This window comes from Bos grunniens, chromosome 25 (assembly GCF_055505025.1).
Source record: "Bos grunniens cultivar Pamir isolate PY7600 chromosome 25, Bosgru_T2T1.0, whole genome shotgun sequence".
Lineage (NCBI taxonomy): Eukaryota > Metazoa > Chordata > Mammalia > Artiodactyla > Bovidae > Bos > Bos grunniens.
In genome coordinates, this window is record NC_141189.1 from 3983590 (window position 1) to 3990290 (window position 6701).

Sequence of the window (6701 nt, forward strand, 5' to 3'; positions counted from 1 at the left end):
GGGTGGGGAGGTGGGGGAGCCTGCCTGTGTGCTAATTAGGGTGGTGGTCCCAGGGCCTTCCACTCAGGACCCAGCTGTACAGTCAGGGCTGGTGACCTCGACTATAGATTAAATTGCACCGAAACCAAACTAAAAAGGAGCGGTGCACAGGACACTCCCATTTATCGTTCAGGGGCATCTAAACAGATGGCAAGGGGCCACCAGGGCTTCAGGGTGGAGGTGGCAGGGGGCGTGGAAGGGTAGGGCATCCATTGATTCCGATACCCTGTGTTTCTTCAAGAAAACAGAGCTGAATACGGTGAAATAAAGAGCAGATCTAGGGGTGAACTACATTCCTCTCTAGAGTTCTCTGTATACTTAGAATATTTCACATTTTTCAAAAAGGAAGGAGTGAAGCACGGAGCCGGGAGTTGGACGCAGTGGTCAACCTCTCTGACCCTCAGTTTCTTCTTCTGTATGATGGGCCAGCATCATCGCTCTGGGGCAGATGTGTGAGAACCATACAGACGGGTGCACGCCAAGTGCTGAGCTTGAGCCCAAGGCAGCCAGTAGGTGCTCCAGGAAGAGGGAGGGTGTCAGGCCCCCTTACTCCTCCCAGCAGAGAGGAGGACTTGCTGGGGTGGGGAAGGTCTTTAGGCCTTAGGCTAAACGGCCTGTGATGGCTGGACCCTGGGGCAGCTAAGGACACTCCTCTTGCCGGATGCTTTCCCATGGCCACTACTTGTCCAGCGAGGCTTGGGGGAGGCCGGGCAGAGGGGTGCCATGAACTGGGGGCGGGGGGGGATGCCTATGAAGGTGTCTGAGCTGTACAGGAGTGGCTAATAGCCTGGCCTGGCCCGGCCTGGAAAGGCTTGTGTTTCTGACAAACGGGGCCAGCCAAGCTGGGCCCCGCTGTCCTGTCCTGGCTGCCCTGTCCCTGGGGCGAGGGTCACTCCAGGTGAGTCTCAGGGCCGGCACGTTCAACAGGACACAGGCCTGCCGGTCGCCTGGCCTCAGACTCCAGGTGGCCAGGTCCACAGGCAGCTTCCGTGGGCGGCGAGGACATGCTGGATGGTGCATGCCACCCGGTCAGTCCTGGAGCCCTGCCCGCGGAGCTCGATGCAGAGGGCTCCAGAGGGCCAGCCAAGCCAGCAGGGAGGAATCGGGGGAGGGTGTGGGGTCAAGAAGGGGCCTTCGGGAAGGGAGAGGAAGAGAAAGTAAAACGAGAGTCTGCTTTTCCTCCCGAGACTTAGGGGCACCCACAGGTGGGCGCCGCACCCGGGCGCTCCGATGAAAGCCACCAGGACCCTGATAGGGACGGAAGACCTCCAGAGGCAGTGAGGTTAAGGGACTAGGTCCAGGCTGACCCAGCTAAGGACAAGCATGAGCAAGAGAGAATTGTCAGAAGCGTGGCCAGGGGACCACAGAGTAGGAAGGGGCCAGGAAGCAGCCCAAGTGAAGGGGAGGCCCTTGGAGTAGGAAGGAGGGGCAGGGGCTTCCGGAGAGGGTAGTGGTCCCCGCAGAGAGAAGTACATGCCAGCCAGGTGGGGCCAGCCTGGAGGCAGGACCATTGGTAAGACATTGCTCTTGGGTGCCCTCTAGTGGGGACAGTCTTCCCTGGCGAGGTGACATCCCCACAGGATGCACGGGGGACCGGCTCCATTCTCCCTGTACCAAGCCCAGAGTTTCATAGGCACGCCCCGTTCATGGCACCCCTTTCTCAACCCACCCTCACTGCCGCAGGCCCTGCCTCCCCCAGGCCTTGCTGGAAAAGAAGCAGCTGTGGGAAAGCATCCAGCAAGAGGAGCGTCCTTAGCTGCCCAGGGCCCAGCCGTCACCCACCCACTGAACTCTCCAGCGGCAGCCTCCCAGCCACCCTACTGGGGTGAACATTTCTCCGCCCCTTTTCCCGATGAGGAAACTGAGGTCTGGAGAGTACCGGGAATGCCCACCTCTCATGCCCACGAATGCACCATGGAACTGAGCACCCTGAGTCTGGACACCCAGGTAGATGCAGATGAGGCTGAGAATCTGGGTTTATTAGTCTTCCCACTGGTGAAAGCAGCCCCTCCTCCAGCATCTGATGAATCCAGCCTTCTCTGGCTGGAAGGTGCTCCAACACCCTCACCTGAACGGACCCCTGTTACAGGCTTTAGCTCCACCATCCCTGTGGCCTTCGGCCCCAGAACCAGGGTCTGATTTCAGCACGCCCCAGGGGCTCAGTGGTCAAAGTTGACCCCAGAGGAAACAGCTTATACTCCAAGAGAAAGACAGATGTTGCTAATTTCCATCAACAGGAAGCTTGGGCTCCATGGAGATGGGCTCTACCAGTGTCTGCAGAGACGACACAGGGGGACTGCGCCACTGGACTGGGCTGGATTTACGGACGTGAGTGTGCATCCCAGAGTCAGGATGTAACAAGTCAGCTGGTGCAGCTCAAAGGGCCTCCAACAATTTGCTTGGTCTGTTGTCTGAAGTTAAATCCCATCCCATCAGTGGTCTACATTCATTTAGGCAGGCATGAGAGAATTTCCCAGGCATGATGGGAGGAAGAATCAGAAGAAAGTGATTCAGCACGTGTGACTTGCATGCCTCTGAGAAATACATCAGCAAGGCAATGCTAGCGTGCCCGGGCTCCAGCAACCATCCTCTCTGGGCTGCCGTGAGGGGGCGGCGCTCCACTGCCATGGGCTTCTGATCCCAGGGGCTGATGCCATCCTGAAGGGCAGAGTCCAAGCACCGGCCCTTAAGTGCTAGAGTTAAGCTGGGCAAGTGACACAGAGATGGGGCTATTTCCAGAAAGTTCTGGCCTGCAGGAATTTTGGATGGCAGCTAATGGATCGTGGTGTCCTTAGGAATGAAGTAGATTTGCCACATACTAACTGATCACTTGCGTTATAAAATTGGAAAACTGGAGATCTGTTGGGCAGAAATCCCACTGGAGTCCATACACCCTAGAGTTTCTAGGGTTGAGGCATATAAGTATTCAACATATAATAAAGAAATACCTTTGTTGGTCACTGTATCACACATTTGTACTTTCAACTTGTGCTTGCCAGGGCTAAGTCATTCAGTCGTGTCCGACTCTGTGTGACCCTATGGCCTGTGGCCCGCCAGGCTCCTCTGTCCATGGGATTCTCCAGAGAAGAATACTGGAGTGCGTTGCCACCCCCTCCTCCAGAGGATCTTCCCAACCTAGGGATCGAACCTGTGTCTCTTATATCTCCTGCGCTGTCAGGGAGGTTCTTTACCACCAGCGCCACCTGGGAAGCCCCTCAACTTGTTGACAACTGCTATTGCTACAGTATCCTTTTTTCATTTCTTTGTAATTCTATGCATTTTATTTTATGCATTGAAAGACATGATTCTTATTGTCTGTGAACGGATAAATGGATCAACAAAATGGGTGTGGTATATATATATATCTATAAATATAAAATAGAATATGATTCTGCTTTTTAAAGGGAAAGAAATTATGACATATGCCACAAGGCGGATGAACCTTGAGGACATTATGCCAAGTGATTAAAACAATCACAAAAAGACAAAAACTGTACGATTTCACTGACCTGAAACAGCTACATAGTCAAACAGAAACAGAAAGTAGAAGCGTGGTTAGCAGGGTCTAGGGCTCGGGGGCCAGGGTGAAAAGGGGAATTTATTGAGTATAGAGTTTCAGGTTTGCAAAACGAAAAACTTCTGGAAAGTTGTTTCGCAAGTGTGAATGTCTTACTGCTAGGAAGCTGCAGTTAAAAGGGGCTCAGTCAGTTCAGTCACTCAGTTGTGTCCGACTCTTTGCAACCCCATGGACTGCAGCACACCAGGCCTCCCTGTCCATCACCAACTCCTGGAATTTACTCAAGCTCATGTCCGTTGAGTTGGTGACGCCATCCAACTATCTCATCCTCTGTCGTCCCCTTCTCCTGCCTTCAATTTTTCCCAGCATCAGGGTCTTTTCAAATGAGTTAGCTCTTCGCATTAGGTGGCCAAAGTATTGGAGTTTCAGCTTCAACATCAGTCCTTCCAATGAATATTCAGGACTGATTTCCTTTAGCATGGACTGGTTGGATCTCCTTGCTGTCCAAGGGACTCTCAAGAGTCTTGTCCAAGACCACAGTTCAAAAGCATCAATTCTATTATTATTTTTTTTAAAAGCATCAATTCTTCGGTGCTCAGCTTTCTTATAGTCCAACTCTCACATCCGTACATGACTACTGGAAAAACCATAGCCTTGACTAGACGGACCTTTGTTGGCAAAGTAACGTCTCTGCTTTTTAATATGCTGTCTAGGTTGGTGGTAACTTTCTTTTAGTTTCATGGCTGCAGTCACCATTTGCAGTGATTTAGGAGCCCCAAAAAATAAAGTCCGCCACTGTTTCCACTGTTGGAAATGGGCTAGGAAAAGGCACATGTTATGTGTATATTACCAGTTTAAAAAACACAGGATGCAATAAACACAACAGGAACCCTTAAAATACTTCTTGTTGTTTTCTTTAAAGCATGATTCTGAGAAGGATGGCCTCAGTATCCTCAGATGCTAACAGCATCCGTGTGGGTGAAAGGTTAAGAGCCCCCGCGCCTCCAATTGGAGGATCCCGACAGGAATTCCGGAGCAACCAGGGATTCTGGGAATGGTAGTTCACAGCCCCCAGCTGGAGCCTCGCGGAGAAGGGTGGGCTTGGAGCTGGGAGACAAAAGCTCCGAGACCGACATCGCGTGGGCGGGGGGTTCGCGGGATGCACGCTCGGCGTGCCCGGCCCCCACGCTGCCCGCCGGTCTCACATGTTCACACGCGCACACACCTGTCCAATTGCACCGTGCGGCACGTGGCGCTCCCGGGTTGCATTCGCACACCTTTTCCAATACAGGTGCCCATCCGAACGTGTGCAGGTCAAGGCTCACAGATGCTTCCTCGCTCTTCCCGGAGACATCCCCGCTGAAGCAGGGGCCTCGGCAGTGACCGGGGAGGGCCGGGACGGGGGGTGGGGGTGATGCGCAGGAAGAGTGTGCCAGGCAGAGAGAACAGAGGGTGCAAAGGCCCCGAGGCAAGAGGCTGCGTGGCCAGCGGGATGGCTGGGGGAGAACGCAGGGCAGGAGGGAGGCTCGGCCTTGCTGGCCAAAGAGGGGCGTTTCGACAGGCCAGAGGCCGGGTTTCGCAGGTGAGCGCCCGGCCGCTGCCTAGTGAATTGAATGACATTTATTGTTCTCCGCGTGGGCGCAGCGGCGGCCTCGGAAGTGACTCAGCGGAATTCCTGGGCGCTGGGGGTGGGCGGGAGGGATGCTCCGAATAGGCTGGGGAGGGGGTGTTGCCCGCACAGATGCCCCACCCCCGAGCTCTGGCCGCACCCCCTTCGGAGTTCTCCACCCGCCCCCGCACCCACACCCCCGCTTTGGGCTTCTGGAGGGACCCGCGGGAGCCGAGGAAAGGAGGGTAGCGGTGGGCGTACAGCCCGAGGGTTCAGGGAGACAGGGAGGGAGCGGGGAGACCGGGCGGGGCCTTCTCCGCATCCTCGGGGATCCCTCATCCTTGAGCCCAGACTTGGGTGGAGGTGGGCATCCTGGAAGGAACCCTGGGGTGAGTGGGGGGAGACGGCTCTCTTTTCAGCCCCGGAGGCCCAGGCCTTTGGCGGGGAGCTGAGCTGGCCCAGTCCGGACTCCCTGAGTGACTCAGCCGGATCAGGGCCTCTCTGGGACTAACTTCTTCCCCTGTATAAAGGGGACCATTCGGTAAGCACGCTCCAGCTGGTCCTCGGTCGCTAAGTCGCGTTCCATCATAAAGTCGCACTTGGCATTTGGGTGGGTGCGGGGAGGGGGCCAGGGCAGGCTGAGATAAGGTCTGAGCACTGGGCTGGGGGCCCTGGTGCAAATATTCTAAGAACTGAGCCTCAGTTTTCCGATGCATAAAACGGGTATATATAACACCCCCAAGAATGAGACTTGTTGGAGGAAGCTGCACACGGTCCACCACCCCGGGTGGCCGGACTGAGAAGGTGAATAAGAGTACTTAATGGCGCAGCTCCAACTTGCCCTCCTTAGAGAAGGCTACCACCACCACCAAGACAAAATGTACGGCCTGGCCTGTTCCCTCCTAGGGACCTCCTCCCTCGCCAGCCCCCAAGAACCCCACTGCCCTCTCCACCGCCCTACCGGGCTGCGGGCCGCCTGGCGGCCTCCAGGTGGCGCTGGAGACGTGCCTGCCACGCCAAGCTGGGAGGGGCTGGAGGTATCCTTGGGAAGAGGGGCGCTCGGGAGGCCACCCCAGGCCCACGGAGAAGCCCTTTGGATACCCACCCTCTGACCCCGCTAGAAGTACTGCTTTCAAAAAATGCAAAATAAGAGTAAATACACATATGTATTTATGTGGTCAATTTACAACGGAACAGGCCTCATCGTGAATTGGGGTCTGGAGCCGCTGACAGATAACTAATAAGGATGCTTTTCGAAACAGGGCGGTTTAAATAGGGCCTGGAAAGGTGAGTAGGATGTGGAGCGGAGGAGAGGGCGAATTCTAGGCTGGAAGGTGGGACTGGTTCCAACAAGTACAGAATTTTTACAGGAGTTCATTTCCCAGTAAGAGGGTGGAATTTCGCAAGTGGAGTCTAATGGGGGTGGATGATGGTCTAGCCTCACCCAGCTTGGGACTGGCCACGGTTTGTCTCAGACTGGCCTCAGGGACATGGAAGGTGGTGACCCATCAGCGTGGTATCCTGGCGCCACTGGCA

General features: G+C 55.3%; 1 long non-coding RNA gene across 1 annotated transcript; it reads left to right on the top strand.

Annotated features, from left to right (window-relative positions):
* The first annotated feature begins 384 nt into the window (after positions 1–384).
* LOC147344730 (uncharacterized) lies at positions 385–4454 on the top strand. The gene is made up of 4 exons (XR_015154236.1): positions 385–548; positions 1723–1986; positions 2277–2367; positions 3039–4454. It is a non-coding gene; the product is annotated as an uncharacterized LOC147344730 (long non-coding RNA).
* The last annotated feature ends 2247 nt before the right edge of the window (positions 4455–6701 follow it).